This window comes from Schistocerca serialis, chromosome 7, assembly GCF_023864345.2.
Source record: "Schistocerca serialis cubense isolate TAMUIC-IGC-003099 chromosome 7, iqSchSeri2.2, whole genome shotgun sequence".
Taxonomy (NCBI): Eukaryota; Metazoa; Arthropoda; class Insecta; order Orthoptera; family Acrididae; genus Schistocerca; species Schistocerca serialis.
In genome coordinates this window covers 632,119,688-632,144,354 of record NC_064644.1, presented here as the reverse complement: position 1 = coordinate 632,144,354, position 24,667 = coordinate 632,119,688, and the positions used below count along the sequence as shown (strand labels likewise).

The following is a 24,667-nucleotide window of genomic DNA, read 5'->3' as shown; positions in this document are numbered from 1 at the left end:
AAGTGGACCAACCATCAACAGTACCTCCCTCCACTTTGACAGCCGTCACCCATTCCATGTCAAAAAGTCTCTTCCATACAGCCTTGTCACACGTGGACTCGCTATCCCCAGTGGAAAGCAGGAGTTGTCTAAATATGGCAATAGCACTACCAGAGCCACAGTATCCTATCCGTCTCATTCATAAATAGATCTCCCGTGCCATCTCCTCATCTCACACCTGTAACCCTGCTAACCAGACAATGGTCAGCACTCATCTAATCACCCAGGCCTTGAAAAGCTCAACCACATCCTTCACTGGGGCTTTGACTATCTCAGATGGGGTATACTGTACTCAAGATACTACCCACTTCCTGCGAAGTAGTGTTCCATTGCCCGCACAATCTAGAGAACATCCTTGTCTGCCCCTAATCCTGTGAGTGACCCAGGTGCAAGACCTGTCCCACAAATCCACCCACCACCTCCTACAGCAGTCCAGTTGCAGGCATCTCCCACAATATAAAAGGCACGATCATGTGCAAAAGCAACCTGTTAAAAATCAGCTATGCTGCAATTACCATACAATTTTCCATGTAGGGATGACAAGTAACCAACTGTTCACTCGCAGTAATGTCTAGCACCAAACTGTGGCAAACCACAGACTTGACATTGCAGTTGCCAAGAGGCTGTACACCACTTCAACAACTGCTTCACTAGACATACCATTTGGATATTCCCTTCCAGTGCAAGTTTCTCCGAACTACGCAGGTGGCAATTGTCTCTCCAGCACATCTAGTGCCATCCACCTGACCTAAACCTCTGCTAATTTGTTTCCCACTGTATCACTTTACCTTTTCCCTTCTCTCTTCTGTACCCACCAATCTTTTCCCATTCAGACCATGTACTGTCTTCTCCAATCACTCTGCCCCCCCCCCCCTCCCCCACCCCCTGCAGCTACTGCGGGTGTGTACATTTGGGTGTTTGTGTGGTTTCCAAACTAAACCATGTGCATTTTAGATATGTTAGATCCATATACTTTACCTGAAACTAATTCTCTGAGGTACTGAGACTACTGCTTCCTGGCTCTATTTTCAGCTAACACACAAGTATTGTCTACAAACAAAAGTGTATGGGACAGGATATTTACCAGTGAATCATTCACACGGGACACCAAAAAGACTGTTGTGTGGCATGTAGACAACCCCCGAGATGGTGCACCAAGGCAGTGTGACTGCAGGAGCATACAGCAAAAACTCTACACAAAAGATGGTCCAGCACTTCTCAGAGCTTACAGTCAAAAATTATCAGGCAAGGTGTCCATATTATGCAAATTAACGTAGGATTAACAAGTGACAAATGCAGTTACCAAAGCAAATTAGATGATGAGCATGCCATCAGTATTATAGCTCTATAGGAAATGCATTTAGGTGATAATTCAGCAGCTACATGCAAGATTACGCAATATAAAGCAATATCAATACTCCTCTCAATTGTTAGGTGCTACCACAATAAATGAAAAAAGAAACAGCTCTTGGATTATGCTGGCTTAAGCTGTCAGAAAATTAGTGATGTAGAAGTAATTAGGATAAAACTCAAAGGCCTGGTTATTACATCAGTCCACAAATCACCTAACGGAAAGTGTCTGACACTAGTCTTACACACAGCAACTAGACAGCACGTATATGTTTAAGATTTTAATTCCAAAACACAACTGGGAGATACTTAAATAGAGACCAAAGTAGAGAACCATTGTTCAAATGGATCAATACACAAGAAATTATCTAAGTTTGATGCCAAGGAATTTAAAACGTTTTGGGCAGGCAAATGGAAACTGATACAAAACCTGACCCATCCATCTTTTCCACTGATGAGAACAAATTACCACTGAATCACTCAATAGTAGTACTGAAACATTTTTCAAGGAGTGTACATTGGCTCACAAAAGTTATCATTGGTGCTGAAATATCAGTTACAAAATACATTGATAAACCCACATGGAAATTTGAAAAAGCTAACTTGATACAATACACCCAGGAAGTGGAGAGCAACCCGCACTGGACACCTCAAAAGGCAGAACATTGGGAATTATTGTAGATGTAGCTAAATGGAATATCTGAAGGGAAGTAACAAAATAATGTGTACTAGGATGGGACAAACCTGCCCAAGTCCTCTACAAAGGATACGAAGGGTCTAAATAATGTTTTGATAACATTTTGCATTTAAAAATATTTGTGTGTATAAATTGTTCATGTTGATGTAAATTTGACAATTTAAGAAATGGTCATGCTTAGGAACAATGTAAGAAATAGGTGTTATGTAAAAGCCAGTGTGCTTTTGTTTGAAACGAAAATAGCTGTGGGGAGTGGAAAAGGTGCGAAAGGCGAATTGGCGTGCTACCTTGAGCAAGTGTGGGAAGTAAGTCACACAGTCTGTAGGCAGCAGTGATTGAGGTAACTCCTTTGTGGAGCAGAAGCTTTGCCTGCAAATTTTCATAAATATGCCTTGATTGAAGACTGCAAACAGCTTACAGCATAGCTGCGAGTTGTTGAGCTACTGTATGTAAAACTGAATGAAGCCAAGAAGAGAAATTGAGCCCATACAGCAAGAAACTTGCAGGCCATAGTGTGGGTAGTGTAGCCGTCATAACTGTTCGCCACACCCAAGCCTACAGCCACCAGATAAGATTTTTTTCTATTTTTACCTTTGTACAGCATGAACCATTAATTTAAACTGTGATTTAATAATCATTCTTGAACTTTACGGAAACTGGCTCACCCTGTCATCTCATCCTAATCATACATCTGTATAGGGTTCCTTCCTGGTGTTTGATTGATCCGAGTGTCCTGTTTTACAGACTTATGAAGTGCCAAGTTAATATAAAGAGGAACCATTTAAATTGCTTTAGTGTAAATAATAAAAATGTTTTCTTAACTATTGCAAAGTGTTATAGTTTGCTTACATAAAATTCAATCAGAGTGAAGCCAAGTTACTAGAACCTGTTAGATGGCTATACAGAATTAGTTCAAAGAATAATAGCTTTTGAAAGTAAATTCCACCAAGAAAGAGGTTTTCTTTAAGTGAAATGTTCAGTTAAAATGTGTGTGCTTTAGTGTCTAAGTTTTTAAGTTTCTTGATTATGGAAAGTGCTTTTCTAAAGTTTGTTCCCCCCATCCCCGGCTAATTTTTTTTACCTTCCTTGAAGTTATCTACTGGGCTTTTTCTTTTTTTAAAACATAATGTATAAAGATGTAGCCCAAAATTGTTTAAGTGGGGTAATTTATTTGAAGAGCCAAACTAAACAGTAGCAAGAAAGTAGGCAAAATTCACATTTCTGCTTCTCCAATACTTCACTATTTCATTGCCAGGATAGGTTGGTGACCATTAAGTACATGTTTTAAACCACTAAATGAACTTGGAAATGAGTTGTCCTAGCTTCAGTATATTATCATTCATACTGTGTTTCTATCTAGCCACTGGGTAAGATCTTTGGAAAAGAAGTGAATAGTCCAATTTACTTATCCATTAGACACAACACATGGTAAATCCTGTAAGAAGGATAACTCTATTGATTATCTTTTCCTATAAACAGGACTATCCTTCCATAGTGTATTTTATTTGGAAACTAAACTAAATTTTAGTAAGAGGGTTATACATGGCAACATAGAGACAGGGTTTCTGTTATTTACATAAAAGCATACTAATATCATAATGGTAGTGTTATAAGGTCCTATTAATGTGTGGTCATGACATTTGTTAAATGTCTCACCACATTCCTATTGAAACTATTTACTCTTCTTGTAAATAATACCTATGACAATTTTATACAAATGTCCACTAAGACTTTGCTCGTCAACTTCCATTTAGGTAACAGTGATCTTTTAGATGTATTTAAATCAGTACTGTTAAGAAATACTGACTAGCTTTATTTTCAGGAATCTCAGGTTTAAGTTATACATACTGTTATCCTCCAATATGAATCATTGGCCGATTCTTCGTCTTTGACAGGTTCAGCATGCCTGCAATGCAAAACATTATCTTTTGTATTAACAGATGAAATCCAATTTTTTAAATTTAATAAATGCTTATACAAACATAAAGTTTCTTCAAGAAATGTATTTCTGACAACTTCCTGTCACAGATAATTTTCACTGAATGTTGCAACCCAGTTATATTGCTGATGAGAAGCAAATGTTGATCTTTTCCCTCTCTTCCTTCACCATCTCCTGTTTTGTTCACCTTGACATATTTCTACCAAAAAGACTACCCCAATGGATCCACTGCTTATATTTAACACACAGCAAATATTTCCTTAACACAGGATGTGCATTGACAAGCTTGAATTAATCAGAAAAATATAAACAGATACTAACCATTCCACAGCTCTTACAAAATACTTGCATTAAGTAATCATCAAAGCTACTTTTTGTACAGCAAGAGGACTAACAGTCAAAATGGTGCAACATGCTACAGGCAGTGCAATACCATTTATTTTACTCATTGCTACAGCAATAAATGTACTTATAAAAATATTCAGACTTAGACTATAATCAAATACAAAGAGAGAAAATATTCTAACTAAAGAGATATAGCAGCCATAGGCAGAAACAAATAAAAAAACTGATACTAATCTTAGCTTTGAGGACCAAAAGTTTCTTCATCTGGAAAATGTAAAAAGAGAAATGAGACTGTTCAAGAAATAAGGATGAAAATTTAGGATCTTGAGTCAAGGAAGATGAATGGTTAAATGAATGAAAAAACTAGACTGGACATGATGAAATTAAGTTGCAAAAGAGCAGCAGATGATGTAATTTTAAATGCTGAGAAATAAGATCTCTTCAAGAGGAGCCACCAAAAGCTCAAATAAGTGAAGAACAAGCTGAAAATACCGGTAAATGGGCTAAAATGGCGGTAAATAGATAAACGAAACAGAAAGATAGTGCTGAAGAACAGGCAACCAAACAACAACAACAACAATAATAATAACAGCACATTGTAGCAATATATAATAGCAGTTCCACAACATCTGGAGGAAGATTTTCCACTAACAGAACAATAAATTCATGAAGTCATCAAATCATTCCAAAACTTCAAAGCAACAAATGAAGACTCCACTACAGCAAAATTATTGAAATAGTCAGAACACACAAATGATCTACAACTGCTGTTTGAGAACATTTGGAAAGCTGAAGAGATTATTGAAAGCATTAATCCACAGCTATGAAAAAAAGGGGACACACAAAATGTCAACAACTGCAGAGATGCCTGACTTCTGCCAGTGGTATACAAAATATTATCAAAAATTCTCTGGACAGAGTTGTAGAAACTTTAGACAAATAACTGGGAGAATCTCAAGGAGCTCTAGAAAGGGAAGACCCTGCACAGAACAGATGTTTATTAGAAAATTGATAATTCTCCACAGACTGTTAATCACCAAACCAATAATAGTATCATGTATTGGTTTCAAGAAAACATTTGATTTGGTAGGCAGAGAAATTATGGGTAAAATCATCAAAGAATTTTGTGTTAAAGCAAACATAATCCTCAAAACACTAGCAAATAGGAAGACTGAAGCTAAATTTATGGGAGAAGTATCTGAACCATTTGAAATAAAAACTGGTGTTAGACAAGGGGACAGTTTATCACCTTTACTGTAACACTACATTCTAAAAAAAATAGAAAGTTATTGGAATTTGGAGAAAAAAAAATCACAAAATTGAACCAATAATTTTAGGACAAAAAACAAATGGAATTAAGGTAAACTACCTGGCTTCTACAGATGATTCTGATATACTTTCAAAAAATCTGACAGACAGTTATTAAAAGAAATCTTTTGGAAGAAATAGCAAAGAGAGCTGGTCCCAAAATTTCAGCCGAAAAAACAACATTGATGACAATTTCAAACAATGCATCAACATTCTTAGAAAAACAAAAATGTAAAATAGCATTAGTAAGTAAATTTAAATATATTGGACAAACTGTACAACAAAATGGACTAGAAGAATTAACAGTAGATGCAAGAGTCAGCAAACTGGAGAGAGCAAATCGTTTGACAAAGGATATTTACAACAAGAAATGTACAACTAAAAAAAACAAATTTAAACACTATCCCACAGTGGTATGACCAGGATGTTTACATGGATGAGGATGCCTAATGATGAACTATAAGCTGGACAGAACAGAGGTTCCTCAAAGGAGCATTATTAGAAAATAATGGTTGCAATACAAGCTACAGATGGCTGGAAAATGAGAAGTAATGAGGAGATCTACAAAAATTTTGAGAAAATATCAGAAGTAATGGCTAAAAGAAGATTAATCTTTTTTTAGAGACCTCTACTGAATGAGTAGTTCTGGAAGAAGGAATCAATGATAGCATGGATTACAGAAATAAGAAAGAAACAACATCAAACAATCAGAAATAATAGAAAGAAACCTTTTTACAGATAAAATACTGAATTTAAAAGGATCATCACCTCTCCAAGATCAAAATTAATTTCATCCCTCTCAATAAGACTGTGAAAACCGGAAATAAATTTCATAAATATGATATTGCGAAGCTCAAAATCAATCAAAACGTATTGGAACAATGCCACCAGTAACTGACAGTTGAATCCCATAAATGGGCAGACATTGCCTCCATGATCCAACAAGCAGCTAATACTACAATCCTGACAGCTAAAAAGAGGAATCATACATGGTGGAATGAGGTTTGTGGTGAGGTGGTGGCCCAAACAGCAAGTGCATGGAAATAGTGGAACTCTACCAGGAGACTTGCTTTTGATGTATTCCATGAAGTTCAAAAATATGCAGCCAGAACTCTACGAAGGGCTAAGAAACTGCATGAGAAACAGCAGTTAGAACAGATCGATCAGCGTTTCCAGAAAAAGAATGTCAGAGACTTCTATCAGACGTTCAAATCGAATTTGAAAGGATACAAAGTCCCTAGTTTTTGTTTTAGAGACGAAAATGGAAAGCTCAGTGTTGTGTACATAGTTCCGCGTATTCAGCGCGTACACAAATTTCCCACTAGAGTGTGCCCCGCTAAGCACAACAGCGCAGACGCAACACTCGTCCATCTCCGCACTACAAGATGGCGCTGCCATAGAGACAGACCAAATTCTGCTTCCGCCGATTCGCGTATTAATATGTAACGCAGCCAATGAGATTGCTGCTAACATAGAACACTTTCTCCTCGCGCATCACACTCGCGCAGTGATACATGAACGTGCAAGGTATTATAACGAGTGTAAAGACCTTCGATCAGTCAGTCTGCATTTGTTTGCACCACTCTGCATTAGTCTGTACCAGTCTGCATTAGTCTGTACCAGTCTGCATGAGTTCTACAATTGTCTGTGCCAGTCCATAGTCAAGATCCAGTCTGCACCTAATAAGATTACCATATTCCTGTACATAGCCATGAAGATAAATGTATAGACAATTTTGTCAAGTATCCGAGATATATGTGAGAATAAGATTAATGTATCAATACCAAAGGAACTTCAGATTGTCAATTCTAAATAACATCCAGAACCAAGTTAAGTAATTTTTATATTTGTTATTATTTTAATAAATGTGTGGGAAAATTAATCAAGTTCTGTTTAAAGTTGGTCACCGTCAATCTGCTACTCGAAGCGTGCAAGTGGCATTTCTATCGTCTGACCTAATGGCAGAAGATAAACATGCCATGATAAGACCATGAGACATATTGCTGACACTCGCTTACTTCATTAGAGCAACAAGTCAAATAATCTAATGGTGTGTGTACTGAAGGTCTTACAGTATGCACACCACACTCGGAATGACCAACAAAGAGAACTGCAAGATAATGTCTCGTTACTTTGAAAACCTACTTAATTGTGATGAACCGAAAGAAAGATTCCCTGTATGTGCCCCAATCCACAAACTACCCCTCATCTCCATCTAGTAAAGAGGAGACCAAAGAGATCATCAACAACTTTAAGAATAATAAGGCAGCTGGAGAGGATTCAATAGTGGTGGAACTACTGAAGCTGGCAAATAATGAAACTCTAGATATACTAGTCCAACTTTTTGAGGAGATCTGGAGAGCTGGGATGATACCAACTGAATGGCAATCAGCTTTAATCCATCGTATACACAAAAAAGGTGATAAATAGAATGTCAATAACTATAAGGGTACCTCATTAGTATCTGTTCCATATAAGATTCTCTCCAAAGTGATACAGAATAGAATAGAAGATCATTGTAACCAACTGATTGGGGACTATCAAGCTGGTTTCCCAAAGGGCGATTCTTGCGCAGAACAGATCTTTAACCTGAAGAACATCATCAGGTACAAAAAAAATTGGAAAAATAACTATGTCATGTTTGTTGATTTTTAGAAAGTATATGACTCCATCGACTGACAGGCATTAATGAATATTTTGGAAAAGTTTGGGGTGGATAATACATCAAGAAAGCTGATCAAACAAACTCTTACTAACACAGTGTCAAAAATTAAATTTATGGGTGAGGTATCTGAACCCTTTACAATCAGAACAGACATAAGACGAGGAGATGGACTATCCCTCTCCTTTTCAATTGTGTCTTGGAAAAGGTCATTCAAGAGTGGAGAAAGTTATTAGCCCAAGGAGAAACAAATGAAGAGTGGTTCAGACTTGGTCCTAAGAACAAAGGGGTGTGCATTGACTGCTTAGATTTTGCGGCTGACCTGGCCATTTTTGCTAACAACATAGAGTCAGCAGTCAACAAGATAAATAGGCTGTCAGAAATTGCTGAAAAAAGTTAGACTCCAGATCTCTATTCAAAAGACAAAATATATGACGAAGATCTGTGATGGACCTGAATGGATGATAACCAACCTGGAAAAAATCGGATGAGTTAAGAATTTCAGGTATCTCGGTGAAGACATCCACCAGGAGAATGGATTAAAAGAAGAAGCAATTGTCGGGATGAGGAAGTTAGACCAAGCATACCGACTGACAAAGAATACTTATAACAAAAAGTCTATGAGTATATGGGCCAAGTTCCAACATTATAATACAGTTGTAAAACCTGAGGGCTTATAAGAATCCAAAACTTTTACGACGAATAGACAAGGTCAAGCTGAGCGGCTGGAAAAGCGTGAGTGTAGGATATTAAGGAAAATCCTAAGGTAATAGATGGGTCGATGGACAATGGCGAATGAGAGCAAATGAGGACTCGTGCAGCAAGACAGAACCTATCACAGCATCCATTACGAAGAAATGATTGTTGTTTTATGGTCATCTCATGAAAATGGACGGTGATCGACTAACAAAAAGAATATGGAGTTTCATCCTATCTAAGAAAACGAGGCTGAGATGGTTCAAAGATCTTAAGCAGATTGGTATCTCAGAGAGAAATTCCTGAAAGGAACAAATTTAGAAGATTGGTGACCAACTGCCAAGGTTTTAACATGGCATCAACATCCGAAAGACAGTGAGGACCATTATCTGAAGAGCATAAAAAGGCACTTCTTGGAGGGGCTCAGAAGATACTGGCAGGAAGTCACAGCTGGAGCAAGAACAAGACCTGGACACTAGAGTGAAGTCGGTTGTTACCACGCAGTCCGTAGAGACTCACCTCGATAAAATAAATAAATAAATAAAAATAAAAGGCTTTCAATGCAGAAGAAATAGGGGATTGAGAACAACACGAATAGAATAAAGGGGGAAAAACATGAGGAGGAGATGGACGAGTACTGGAAAAACAGGAGACGACAAGGGAAGAAGAAGAAGTGAAGTTATTACATGACGAGAGATGGTGATTGGATTTGATTTGATTCAGTTTTCATTACATACACCGAAAAAATGAGATGATTCTCGAGGATGTGGAACATGTCAGAATGTATAACACAAAACATTTTAATATAATGAATACTACCCTGATCATTTGTCACGAGATTGTCAAAATAGGTGAATACAATACAATAAACTGGAAAAGCTAATATTTACAGAATTAATACGCTGTCAGAATGAAACATTGTTATGCACTATTAATAAATTTATCATACACAAAATACCTAATATTGACTGTTGCAACCAAGTGCTGTCAAAACTTAAATCTAACATATTTTTACTTAAGCTGGCCTAACAGTCTCTGTTAGGATATTCATCTATACAGTAGAAGGCATTGCCTATCAAAAAGTCATTCAAACTCTGTTTAAACTGTGCTTTATCTGAAACCAAGTTTTTAATGGTTGCTGGTAATTTATTGAAAATGTGTGTTCCTGAATATTGGACCCCCTTTTGGACCAACATAAGTGATTTTAGGTCTTTATGTAGATTTTTCTTATTCCTAGTATTGATAATATGTATTGAGCTATTTGTTGGAAATATAGATATATAACTTGCAACAAATTTCATTAAGGAGTAAGTATACTGAGAAGCAATGGTTGGAATTCAAAGTTCCACGAATAGGTTCTACACGATGTTCTTCAAAGACTGGTCCCAGATACTCCATTGCACCATTCACCGAACCTGATAACCCCGAGCCGTCAGTAACAAAAATTAAGTCTTGCTTAAGAGATTTACAACACTACATGCACTTGTTACCAAAGTCTCATTTACTTTTAGAGCTATCTGTTCCACTTCCTTTTTGGCCCCACTTCTCTCTGTCTTCACTATATCCCATACAGTTCTTATTTTGTTGCCCGATACAATTATCTTTTTCTCTTAATAAAGCTACTTCGATTTCTGGATTACTTGATTCAATATTTTGCAGTATTCTTTGTAATGCATTACAATTCTAATATCACAAATGTTCCTAGATAGTAGATACAGTCTCCTTTTTGCCCCACATGATATCTTTATTCCTTGTGTAATCCATGGTTTATCTTTTGACTTCTGTGTGATCTGAGTTACCTTTAGGGGAAAACAATTTTCAAAAGAGGAGGTAACTTTATTAATAAATGCTTTGTATTTTCCATTTGAGTCAGGTAAATATCTCTCCAGTTCATGTCTTTGAGCAATTTCCTGGATTCCTCAATTTCTGGCTTATTCATTATCCTCCTGTACTCAGATTTAATATTTTTTTATCCTGACAAGTTTCAACATTTAACACAAGATGCTGCATGTCGTGATCAGATAGTCCATTTACTATTGGTTTTGTGATATGATGTTTTTCCCCTAGATTTGTTCATAAAGATATTATCAATAGCAGTCTCAGAGCATTTACATATCCTAGCTGCAAAGTTCACAATAGGAACTAAATTGAATGATAGTGTTAAAAACACCAGCAACCACTATTTCCCCTTCTTTTGTTTTTTACACAAGCTATTCCTTTCGCTTTGTGAAATGAAGCACTGCCTAGTTCCAAAACACAGGACTACTATGACAAGGTGAAATGTTCTCAGAGTGCTACATGTATGATAGTAAATGTAATCAGCACTATAGTTGTTTGCTGAGTAGTTATGCTGTGTGTGTTTCATTCAATCAGATGAAATGGAATAAAATCATCAATTTATTTATTTGGGCTCTTTATCACCAAGATACATTCAATGTTGGTTGAGGTTTATCTTTTGAATTCACTCCAGTGTAGGTTGTCAAAATTTTATCAGTTGTCAAAGTACTTTTAACACAGTTTCCGAATTTACTGCCATCCAGGAAAGTATCGCACTCAAATTATTCTCAGAGACTGAGAGCTGGCTGAAACTGAGAGTAGAAAGATCTGACATATTTAGTGATTAATGGAATATATATCAGAAAGGCAGGTTAGACACTGTAGGAGAGGGAGTGTCCATTGTCTCTATTGAGGTCAAAGCTGATTGTGACAGTGAAGTTATCTGGTTGCGTATAACAAGTCTATGTGAAATCACGTTAATTAATGGATAATCAGCCACCCAGTTCTGCTATGACAGTTTTGGAGCCATTCACAGAAAGTCTACATACAGTAGCATGTAAATACCTAGATCATGCAATACTAGTTGTAGGTGAATTTAGCCTACTGAGTATAGATGGTAGCCTATGGCTTCATTGCAGAGGGTGCAGTCAATCTTGTGAAGCACCTTTGAATGTGGTTTTCGAAAATTGTCTTGAGCACCTAGTTTGGCACACCACATGCAATGGAAATATCTTAGACCTTGTAGTTACAAACAGGCCAGATATCATCAATGACTTCAGCATAGAGATGGGGATTAATAATCATGATAACATCATAACAACTAAGGTTTCAAAAATTAATAAATCAGTCAAGAAGGCTAGGAAAATGTTCATGCCAGAAAGAGCAGATAAGCAGATGTTAGCATCTTACTTAGACAGAACTGACATCACTTAGTTCCATTAAGATGGATGTAGAGAGATTATGGTCAAAGCTTAAACAGATCGTGAATTGCACTCTCAACTAGTCTGTACCTAGTAAACAAATTAAGGATGCAAAAGAGCCACTGCGGTTTAACAATGAAATTTGGAAATTACTGAGGAAGGAAAAGCTACTGCACTCTTGGTTCAAAAGAGAATGCCAAATGGCAACAAGGAAAGGTTACTACCACTGCCATACCTCAGCAAAAGATCTGGCTGAGAAGCAGGGGAAATTATTGTCCTATGTAAAATCACTAAGTGAGTCAAAGGTTTCCATCAAGTCACTTGACCAGTCTGGTGTGGCAGTAGGAGATAAATGTTTTAAATTTTGCATTTAAGAAATCATTCATGCAAGAGAGTCATATAAACATACCGTCATTTGACAATAGCACAAAGACACCTAACAACAATCACCACAAGAGGCCAGCGCTAGCACAAGTTGTTCACATGATATGCGTTGGACTGTTGCCTGTAAACCCGTGCCATGTCAGTGCTCTTGGAAGAGAGCTGTGGCAGTGACACGGCTCTGTTGTTGTTCCTGTGCAGTGATCTGCAAAGACGCGACGGTACGGGACGGGGGGGTCGGGTCGAGATCCAAGCAGTGATTAAATACTTCATAAAGAGAGGTATGAAAGCGAAGGACATTCATGTCGATTTCCTGAATACACCAGGGGACTCTGCTCCTTTGTCTTCAACTGTTGCCAAGTGGATAAATGAATTTAAATTTGGTCAGGAGAGCTTAGATGATGAACATCCATGAATAGGTCAGCCAAGATGTGTCACTACTCTAGAAATCATTGCAAAAGTGCGCATAATGATCAAGGAGGATCACCAATTTAGAGTGCATGAAATTGCTCACGCTTGCCAGATGTCATCTGAAAGGTATTCACAAGATGGGTGCCGCGACTCTTGACGCTGTGTCAAAAACGCATTAGAATGGACATATCACAACAATGTTTGGCCTGTTTTAGGAGAAACAAACAAGATCTTTTGTGCTGGTTTGTGACCACAAGGAAACTTTGGTTTACTACTATACCCCAGAGACAAAGCAACAATCAAGGCAGTGGAAACATGCTGAATCTCCACCGCCAAACTCCTTCAGTGGGGAAGGACATGGCGACAGTGTTCTGGCATGCGCCACCAAATTCCTTCAGCGGGGAAGAGCATGGCATCAGTGTTCTGGGATGAGAAGGGGATTCTGTTTGTACATTATCTCCCCACTGGGCAAACAATTACTGGAGAATACTATGCTAACCTTCTGGACAAATTGCAACAAATGATATGCGAAAAAGGCCAGGTTTAATAAGGAAGAAAGTCATCTAGCATCAAGCAAATGCACGCTCGCATGCATGTACCATCGCCATGGTAAAATTACACAAACTAAGGTATGAATTGTTGCCACACGTGCCTCTTCCCTAAACTGAAAATTTTTCTTTGTGGATGAAGATTCACTTAAATGAAGAATTGATAGCCTGAGTTGACAACTATTTTATAGGCCTGGAGGAAAATCATTGTCGAGATGGGATCAAGGTATTGGAACACTGTTGGACCAAGTGAATTAATCTACAAGCAGGGTACACTGAAAAACAAAAAAGTTTCAGTGACATAAGTACTTTTTTTCTATTCTGTTTCAAGAACTTTTCAAACCACCCTCATAAGCATCCCTGACGCCTGAAATAATTAAAAACAAATAAGTCGCCAGTTGCAGATGGAATCTCAATTTGGTTTTACAAAGAGTGCTATATGGCACTGGACCCTTACTTAGCTTGTATTTATTGTGAATCTCTCACCCAGAAGAAAGACCTAAGCAACTGGGGAAAAAAATACAGAGGCGTCTCCTGTATATACGAAGGGCGAAAGAACAGACCCGCGAAATTACAGACCAATACCCGTAACATCAGTTTGCTGCAGAATTCTTGAACATATTCTGGGTTTGAATCTAATCAGTTTCATAGAGACCAATAAGTTTATGTCCACAAATCAGTACAAAGCATCGCTCATGGGCAACTCAGCATGCCCTTTTGTCATACAACGTCTGTTCAAAAAATTCCAGAACTTTGTCCACAAAATTTTCTATGCTTATCTTTTAATTACTATGGACTGTCTCCTTCGAAATACTCTCCTCCACAATTGATACACTGCTCCCAATATCATTTCCACTTCCAGGAGCAGTCTTGACACACCTCTTGCTGGGTCGCATAAAGTGCCGTCTGCGAATTTTCTTTTATCTCATCTACCATTGCAAAACTTCATCCTTTTCAACTTTGGAAATAAAAAGAAGTCTGCAGGGGTCATACTATTCTCGCAAGGAACATCTCATTCTCATTTGTGAGATCCAAAAAGTTTTTTTGGTCTTGACTCATGAGCCGTGGAATGAACTTGGCGGCAACACAATGCATTCCAAGATGCTGTGTCATTTCATAACATGATCCAATTGAAATGTTACATTCTTCTACAATCTCTCAGACAGTGAATCTTCGACTGCCACACACAATTTCTTTGACGTTCCTGTCACAAGTGTCATCAGGGGACATCTAAGAGAGTCCTGAACAAGGAACATTTTTGACTTTTGTAAAGCCATTTTAAAACGTGTGAATAATACATAACACTAAGTATGGCTTAAGCACTCATCACTATAGGCTCACTGCATCATTTGGTGTGTCTGTGTAAAGGTTTTCTTGAGCTTCACGCAAAATTTAATGCAGATGCCTTACTCCTCTAACTTTGTCATCACAAAATTCACAAACCCAGATTCCATATTTCTTGATTTCCGAGAAGCATTTGACATAGTGCCTCACTGCAGACTTTTAACAAAGGTACAAGCACATGGAATAGGTTCCCAGACATGTGAGTGGCTCAAGGACTTCTGAAGTAATAGAACCCACTACATTATCCTGACGGTGAGTGTCCATCAGTGACTAGGGTATCATTAGGATCATTCCAGGGATGTGTGATAGGAGCGCTATTACTCATATTTTCTATGTGCATAACTGATCTGATGGACAAAGTGGACAGTAATCTGTGGTTGTTTGCTGATGATGTTGTGGTGTATGGAAGGTGTCATCGTTGAGTGATTTAGGAGGATAAAAGATGACTTGGGCAAAGTTCCCAGTTGGTGTGATAAATGACAGCCAACCCTAAATGTAGAAAAATATAAGTTACTGCAGATGAGTTGGAAAAACTAATCCATAATGCCAGAATCCAGCATTAGTAGTGTCATGAAAGAAGTCACATTGTTTCAATATCTGGACATAACGTTGCAATGTGATATGAAATGGAACAAACTTGTGAGGGTCATGGTAGGGAGGGCGAATAATCATCTTTCATTTGTTGGGTGGATTTTACTACAGTGTGGCTCAGCTGTGATGGACATCACATATAGGATGCTAGTGTCTGGGATCCACAAGGGGTCGAATTAAAGCAGACATTGAGGTAATTCAGAGGCAGGATACTAGATTTGTTAACAGTAGGTTGAAACAACAACATACAAGTATTATGGAGATGTTTCTGGAACTAAAATGGGAATCCCTGGAGGGATTTTGAGGAACACTGTGCTGACTGCAGAACAATTCTGTTTGCACCAACATACATTATGTGTAAGGACCACGAAGATAAGAGACGACAAATTAGGACTCATAGAGAGGCATATAGACATTCACTTTTTCCTCACTCGATTGGCAGATGGAATGGGAAAGGAACTGACTACAGTTGAAATAAAATTACTTGATAGTTGGCACTTCAAATGCCAATAAGAGTAGTCAGCGTCACACTTGAACTGTCTGCTGTTGCCAAACTCCACCAGAATTGGCCAGTCACTTCCAATTCCTGGTTCAGCATTCTTTCTTGATGTATTTGTATCCCGAATTACGAGCCCGACACTTTTATTATGTATTTCATGACACGCGATAGCTACACCAAAAACAACACACATTAACAATGCTAATGAAAGACACTCATTTCATTCATAGCACTAACCAAACACTACCGAATAACTCAGCACAAGGGGTAATTCAGTATCATACATATAGTTATCATATTCACAGAGATCATCTTACATTAGATAAGCTTTTCACTACACTGTGTGAAACTGAAATTTTTAAGGTTGCAATTCATAGTTGCAACTGGGTCACTACATTCACATATATAAATACTTCATGCAGTGCTGTGGCATAGCACAATGGTTGGCAGATTAATCTAATGTGTAACATGTCGTAGGTTTGAATCTCATCAATGTAGCAAAATTTTTATTTCTAAATCCAACCAAAAGAGTGTGATTATTATTTTCATTCAATTAATTGGTTTAAATGTATTTTTTTATTTTTAATACTTTGCTGCATCATTTTTCATCATTGTTTTGACTGTTCTATTTGGTCTTATTTTTCTTCCTGTCATTATTTCTTCATTTGGAATCTGCCTCAGTCATCTATAATCCACGAACAAGTGCCCACATGGACTGTTCACTGTTTTCTAACATGGCAGCATGTGCAGCTAGAATAAGGATAGTTACAGGTAACAAATCACATAGAGAAATTTCAATTTGCTTTCAGCCCTGAAATTGAGTTTTTGTTGTCTTGAGTTTACCCTTAAGCATTAGTTTTAATCGCCATGAACAAAGCGATCATGATATTAGTACTGCTGCAGACTGTTGACCACAATTTTCTCGGCTGGGTTAGGACACAAGTTTACAGTCAGGGATACAAAACGGGTCGTCTGCCCCAGTTCAGTCACTGATCACATTAAATCAATAGTCGACAGAGTATCCAACATTTCTGACATACCTTGCACCAGCCACTAGAAAAATTGCTCTGTGTTAAACGTTTAACATAATTTGTGAAGTGAGCCGCTTGTTTGTTCTCACCTGTAACCAAACGGTTGCTGGTAGCCAATGTGGCAACATTGTTGCAGCAAGTGATTGATGTCAACTATCAAGTAATTTTATTCAGACTATTGTAGTGAGACAGTGTACCTTCTGCCATGCACCATATGGTGGCTAGTGGAGTATGTATGTAGATGTGGAATCAGTCTTTCCTTCTCATCCCATCTGGAAAGTTCTCCCTGATCAGCAGTTCTGGGTAACTTTCTCAAAATCTACCCTTTTTCCTAGACCTATCCTTCACCCCTCTTCCTTCCACTTCAACCCTTCTGCCTGAAGAATGAGCTACTGGCTCTGAAAGCTTGCCTAATTATAATCTTCTTTTATGTGTGTGTTCTGCCGCCACTTAGCGAGTCGATTGTTTATCTATCCAATTCAATTATCATGTAATCAAAAGCTGCATTTAACACACCAAGTCTCTTTTACCAATCACTTTTAATATGTCCTACAGAATGTACTGTCTATCCTGTCCTTTTTTGAGATTACTGTTTTGTTGTACTTTTCTACAGGCATCATCTTACTTATTAGGAGTCAGTTCCTTCATGTTGTTGTTGTTGTGGTCTTCAGTCCTGAGACTGGTTTGATGCAGCTCTCCATGCTACTCTATCCTGTGTAAGCTTCTTCATCTCCCAGTACCTACTGCAACCTACATCCTTCTGAATCTGCTTAGTGTATTCATCTCTTGGTCTCCCTCTACGATTTTTACCCTCCACGCTGCCCTCCAATGCTAAATTTGTGATCCCTTGATGCCTCAAAACATGTCCTACCAACCGATCTCTTCTTCTAGTCAAGTTGTAGAGCTGCATGTACTCGGGAAAAATTACGACTGTAGTTTCCCCTTGCTTTCAGCCGTTCGCAGTACCAGCACAGCAAGGCCGTTTTGGTTAATGTTACAAGGCCAGATCAGTCAATCATCCAGACTGTTGCCCCTGCAACTACTGAAAAGGCTGCTGCCCCTCTTCAGGAACCACATGTTTGTCTGGCCTCTCAACAGATACCCCTCCGTTGTGGTTGCACCTACGGTACGGCCATCTGTATCGCTGAGGCACGCAAGCCTCCCCACCAACGGTAAGGTCCATGGTTCATGGGGGGAGTTCCTTCATAGTCAACAGTTAAGGAATGGGTGGCTGAATTCATATGTGGCATATGTCTCTGTAAGGTGACTCATGAACTACTTCCTAGAATTACAATCAAATATGAAAAAGCTGAGAAAGAACACAGTGTGATATTGCAAGATCAGTAATTAAAAAGATGTGCAAAACATTTGATGCTGTGGCCGTACCAGAAAGTGAGTGGCATGTCTGTTGAAGCCTGACTACAACCTAATGTGAAAAACAATTTGGGACAATCTGACACACAACTGATTCTATGCACCAATCTGTTCCCGTGGATGAAATGAAACAGCAGTTGCACAAATATAGCCAAGGTGACTTCATCGGAGAGAAAGAGTGGTCATTGTTTTCTAGGATGCAAAAGGGATTTGTATTTTAGATTAGCTTGCAAGACTGAAACAATACCTCACAAATACTATGCAAGTATTCTGACTCAACTGGATGAAAAAATATGGAGCCAAGACCCAGGGGGAAAAAAAAAGTTTATCGTCAGTGAAATGCATATGGTCACAAAGGCACTTTCACAATAGGAAAACTGGGAGTTTCAAGTGTGAAGTCTTCAAATATCTATTCCATTCTCCAATTTTTTCACATTCTGACTTTAGCTTCTTCTTCTTTTCTTTTTGTATGAATGATTCGCTTAAGACTACATGCGTCACAGCTCAAAACCGTTTTGTGAGTCAACAACTGGATATGTTTTCACTGCTCTGTCTCTTGTAACTCCGTTGGACATGGAGGTAGCAAATGAGGATGTAGGATGTCCATGACATACTGCTGTGCTGTCAGAGTGACCTGAAGTCATATCCGATGCTGCCCCATACGCCCTCTCCCTATGTCGTTGTCATACTCACTGACAACTGTCATCGCGGGTCTTGCAGAATGTGACTCACTGCTGATCACATGACAGGTGCAGGTGTGAAAGTGTTACTATGTGCTCGGTGTACATTACAGCAATTCTCCCATGGGCTCGTCAGACACGGTAAACTGGAAGCTTCCTGACAAGCACACCGCCCTTACGTTCCCAAGCAGTCCAACATGGGGCCACTACCACATCTGAATGTCTCACAAATCTGCATATTGCATAATTCAATCAGCCTGGCAAATGGAGACACACAACTAGGCCCCTTCGAATTTTGTTACGTGCTGATAATGCTGTCTCACAGAAGTACAGGGCATCTGTATCCTTCACAGGGATCACTCAACATCTTACACTCTTCACATCTCTTATAGCTCCTACCATTCTTGGTAACAATCCGAGACACAAACAAAGCTAATGCAATCCGGTGGCCTTTGTATCCATTTCAGAGAGTTGCGACTCTCATAATTTACCACTGGTATGCACACTCGAGAAACTACGTTGCTTCAGGGAGCTTCCCTTTTTTTTCTTCAAGCAGTTTAGCTCTTTGAATCCATTTTTCTTGTAGCTCAGAATAATTATTTTATTGTGTAGCAAACTTACAGACTAGCATTCTGGTCTGAGCTGTCGGAGTTGGCGGTCATGTGTGTGTGAGGTGTGCTTGCTTGTGTGAATGAATGGTGTGTATTTCTATTTCTTTTTCTGATGAAGGTTGTGACCAAAAGCTTATGTGTAAGTGTCTTAACTGTGCCTGTCTGCATTTTAACGTGCCATCTTTATGGTAATTAGCACTCTATCTTTTCCTACACTGCTGATATTCCAACCTAGAGTTTCCATTGTTTGAACTTACGGTCTACTGTTTTATGTTGCAGTGCACTTCTACAAGTGTAATACACAAATGTTGCCTTAGGAAAGAGTCACAATAACTTCCATGTCTACCGTTTGCTATTTTTTACGAAATAGCATGTCACACTCGAAATTTAACTTAGCCAATGAAATAAGTTTGAAGATTTATTGTGTGTAAAAGACACGAGGGCCCACTGTGTGGGAAATGTGGGAAGTTCTGTGCAGAGACGGAGTTACCCACAGACGTGGTAAGTCTGGGGAGCTATACGGGTGTTAAAACATCGCCACCTGCTGGGATGAGGGGCCACTTACTCTGTGGTGGCGCTGTGCCAGCAACGAGCTCGACCCATTGATTAGCACCACAGATGACAATGAGCAACCAGCTGCTTCTCTGTGCAGAGATATAAAATTTATCGATTTTGGACATCGGGTGACAATCTGTCACATGGAGAACAATGTTTACTCTGGCAATTTTAACACTAATCTAGTGTTCTGCAACATATTAATGTGAAATGTTGTCTATGATGTTGAAGAGTGTAAGTTAAACTGATATCTGAGAATTTGTTGTTTTTGTGGCATTATCTGGAAAATGACCTCTCTTGCAGCTCCAAGCATAAATGTCAAGTGAAGAAGAATAATTAGCACAGCACACTGGAACTGAGTAGGGATCCGGTTTACTGCGTGGCCACTAAATTAGCATATCATGAGTACACCAGAAGAGACGCTGTACACACTTGCATATACTACATACACAAGTACAAGCATCGATCAAGCTACTGCGAAACTGCACTTTGTGTGACTCATCACTACATCAGAATACTGTAAATGTGGTGATTCCAATTTCTTAAGGTCTCTTCCTGTTTGTTTTCATCAGTAGGATCTTATTTTTCAAGTATGTGTGAATCCAATGAGCTGCCTGTTTGGATACATTCTTTCTGTATGTCCCACAAGTTGGATTCCTTGGAGACACATTGTAACAAGAGCTTTTAGGAATTTACCTGGAGATTTCACACTGGGTTCAGTGTGATGTATCCCATCCTTTATTCTTGGACCTAAGGTTTTTACTACAATTTTACATTCTTCTAATTCAGTTTGCTGTTTTCATGTCTTGTGTTGGACAAAGAGTCTCTCCCATGCATAAAGAAATACTAATTTGATCACTGTTGTACAATGTTAGATTTTAGAGTTCCAGGAAAAATACTTTTAGTTAACTGAGAGACAGTTTGTACTTTCTGAAGTCTGGATTCTATGGCCTTCTTTTCATTATGATGTTCAGTGGTCTTTTTCACCAAATTATTTAAACTATTTAAGACCGAATACTATGTCATTGCCTATATAAGTTCACCCAGTGCCATTTTGGTATCAGTCAATAATTTTTTCTCCAGGTGAAATTAGTAGTCCAATTTTCCTAGCTTGCTCCCTTAATATTTCAAATTGCTTTAGCACATCAGTGATGTTTTTGTCAATTAGTATTATGTCATCGGTATAGGTTACACAATATAATTCTATCTTTAAGTTTACGTTCTAGTCAGTGTAATAGTGCACCTGCTCTTCTCCATTATCTTACAAATTTTCTTAGGGGCATAGTTGAATAGCAATGTGATATGCCATCCCATTTTCATATTCTTATGTCTGTCTTAAATTACACTGCTTGAAAAAAAGTGAGACACTCAGAAGATGGGGAGAAAACAAATTGAAACGTAGCTAATTTAGAGGGTATGTGATGTTATTTCAGTGATAACAAAACAGAGTCAAATCTACACAGAACTTATCAGTTTGAGCCCACTTATCAATACAGCAATGCACCCTGTCTGGCCTGGACAGTGCGTGAGGATGTCGTAAAGCTGCTGCATACCCTCCTGAGAAAGGTTATCCACAACTGTTGTAACTGGACATTGCAATCATGGATACAGGCAGTGGGATGGAGTTGACGTCCATGTTAGTCCCATAATGTTCTATCGGGGACAGATATGGGGATTTTGCTGGCCACAGGAGTATATCAACATCACACAGACAATTTAAAGAGACACATACTACATGTGGACAAGCAGTGGCCTGTTGAAAAATAGCACCACAATACTATTACACACTGTTGTACCATTAGAGTTCCCTCGGCCATTACAAGCCATGACCTGAAGTCATACCCAATGGCTCCATGGCTCCCCACACCATGGGACTCCTTTGTGACCCCCCCCCCCCCCCAAAAAAGTGGAAGAATGGGACCTCTCCCCATCTCCCCGGGTCACTGTCAAACTTCTCCACGATAGTCATTTGGAGCAGTGCAGGACTGGGACTCATCAGTGAACATAATGTGACGCCATTCATTAGCAGTCCGTACTTCTTGATCATGGCACCACTTCACATGCAGTCATTTGCTTGGGTGTTAATGGCAGCCTATGCACAGGACGGCAATTCCATAGTCTGGCTGCTCCTAGCTGTATGACACAGCATGTTGCAAGGAGTCTATTACAGTGAACTCCTGTTTATCCGAAATGATCAGGACGGTGGCTGGTTCCGATAACGAAAATTCCAGATAAATCAAAGTCTCCCTGTTTTCACATGCGAACACTCCAAATTGCGTCAATATTGCAAAATACGATCGTAAAACGTGCGTAGGGTATGTAAAACGTTACTGATATGGTTGCAAATAACCCTGCACTTTTTTACTGAAAAAATTGTGTTGACATGTTAAAAAGGCACCAAACTATGATTGAAAACTCAAAGTTTTTAAATGCTGTATAACAAAGCTCGTTTATTTTGCATTCTTACAGAAAAAAATCTCCCTTATTTGGCAGCAGGAAAAAACAGGAGTTTTAATTTTATTACCTACTCTTTTGAATAAAAAATAAACTACTGAACAAAATTATGAAACAAATCTAGAGATTACTCAAAGGAACGAAAAGTCTGTCCAGAGGAACTTTCAAGAAAAGTAAAAAAAAAAAAAAAAAACTTTTTAAGTTATGGACATAGAAGTTCTAGGATGCTTCATTAGAGTTTATTTTTTGGTAACGAAGTCATGAATGTCTTTTTTTCTTTTGTTTTTTTGCTTGAGAAACTATTGCTGCAACAATACATCTCCAACGTTGAAATCAAACTATTTCAGGATAAATCGTCTCCTCCTGTTGGCTGATGTACTCCAGGGCAGTTTGGATCACTTCATAACAGAATGTGTGAGGAATATTTTTCTCTGATTCATCATCAGAAACATAGTCTTCTAACGCTTTATGATCGGTCACAATTTGGACGATTTCATCCTCAGTCACATGAAAAAATGCCATTTTCTATCCACTCTTCAATGTCTTCGAAGTGTGTGTCTTTACAACCAGCTTCTCCCGTAAATTCACCAAAATTATGTCAGCTTGAGTTTCGGTGTTGCCTCCTCCTTCTCACCACTTAGGTTGCCTTAAGAGTTTTTTCCAAGACCTAACAAGAGGAACTGGAGGAATTAGATTCCAAGCTTCAGCAATCAATGAATGACACTTAAAACATCGATTTTTTTAAGAGCTTCCACAAAATCATCTGCAGCATCAATCACATCTATTAAGTATTCCAGCATCTTGTGTCTGTAATGTTTTTCCATCGCCTCAAGAATACCTTGGTCCATCGGTTGACATAGAGATGTGACATTTTGTGGGAGAAATACAACTTTGATATCCCCATCTTGCAGATCACCTGGGTGAGAAGGAGCATTGTCCACAAGAAGTAGCGCTTTTCAAGGAAGTCCTTTTCCTTCCATGTAATTTACTACACCTGGAACAAACTCTGCCTGGAACCACTCTCTGAAGATGGCACTGTTCATACATGCCATAAGACTGATTCGTGTACCTCAGTGGCAAAGCTGGTTGGTTGGTGTCTAAATGCTCTTGGTGTTTTGGATTTGCCAATTAAAGTAAGACACAGTTTATGATTGTCAGTGGCATTACTGCAAGCAAGGACAGTAAATCTTTCTTTGATTTTTTTGTATCCGGAAGCCATTTCTTCTTCTTTAGAGGCAAGGGTTTTCGTTGGCAGCATTTTGTAATTCAACCCAGTTTCATCACATTTGTAAAGTTGATTGCCAGTATAACCTCCTTTGTCAATGATTGTGTGCAGTTTCTTCTTAAAATCAGCATAGCAGCTTCATCCCCAGATAATGATTTGGCACTGATGGCAATTTCATGGATGCCATGCTGCTTCTTGAAACGATCCTGCCGGCCATTACTTCCGAGGAATTCTTGCTTCTTTCCTTCTATCAGCTCATTAGCTCATTTTGACAAATTAGAGGACCTGAAACTGACACACCTTTGGCTCTTATTTATTCGTGCCACAAAAATAATGCCTCTTCTAACTGAGGATGTGCACCTTTTCTCATTGTTTTTCAAGATTTCACTGCACTGCCCAATGCTTGGATGGAACAAAATTTTTCAATTCCTGATCGATTTGTCTTCCGATCAGTAATTGTACTCCTACTCTGCAGCAACTTTTGTGGGTGGCTCACCAGCATCAATTCTCTGCAAAGTGTGAAGCTCTTTTTCCAACAAGATCACATTCATTTTATGTTTCGTGCCCGTAGTCACATTCAGTGTTCTTTTTACAGACACTCGACTGAGTCCTTTATGGTTTTTGGCCCCTTTTATCTCTGGACACTTTAAGGCACATAGTGGGAGCACAAAACCTCAAATCAGAAACACACAGATGCACAACTTGACAACACTCGAGATGCACTAGACAA

General features: G+C 38.7%; 1 protein-coding gene across 1 annotated transcript in view; it reads right to left on the bottom strand.

Moving 5' to 3' along the window:
• Positions 1–24,667, bottom strand: part of LOC126412425 (uncharacterized) — a 217,093-nt gene that overhangs the window by 36,669 nt on the left and 155,757 nt on the right. The window contains exon 7 of the mRNA XM_050082020.1: positions 3,935–3,992. The gene's annotated coding sequence lies outside the window, so the exon portion shown is untranslated. The remainder of the gene's footprint in view (positions 1–3,934; positions 3,993–24,667) is intronic.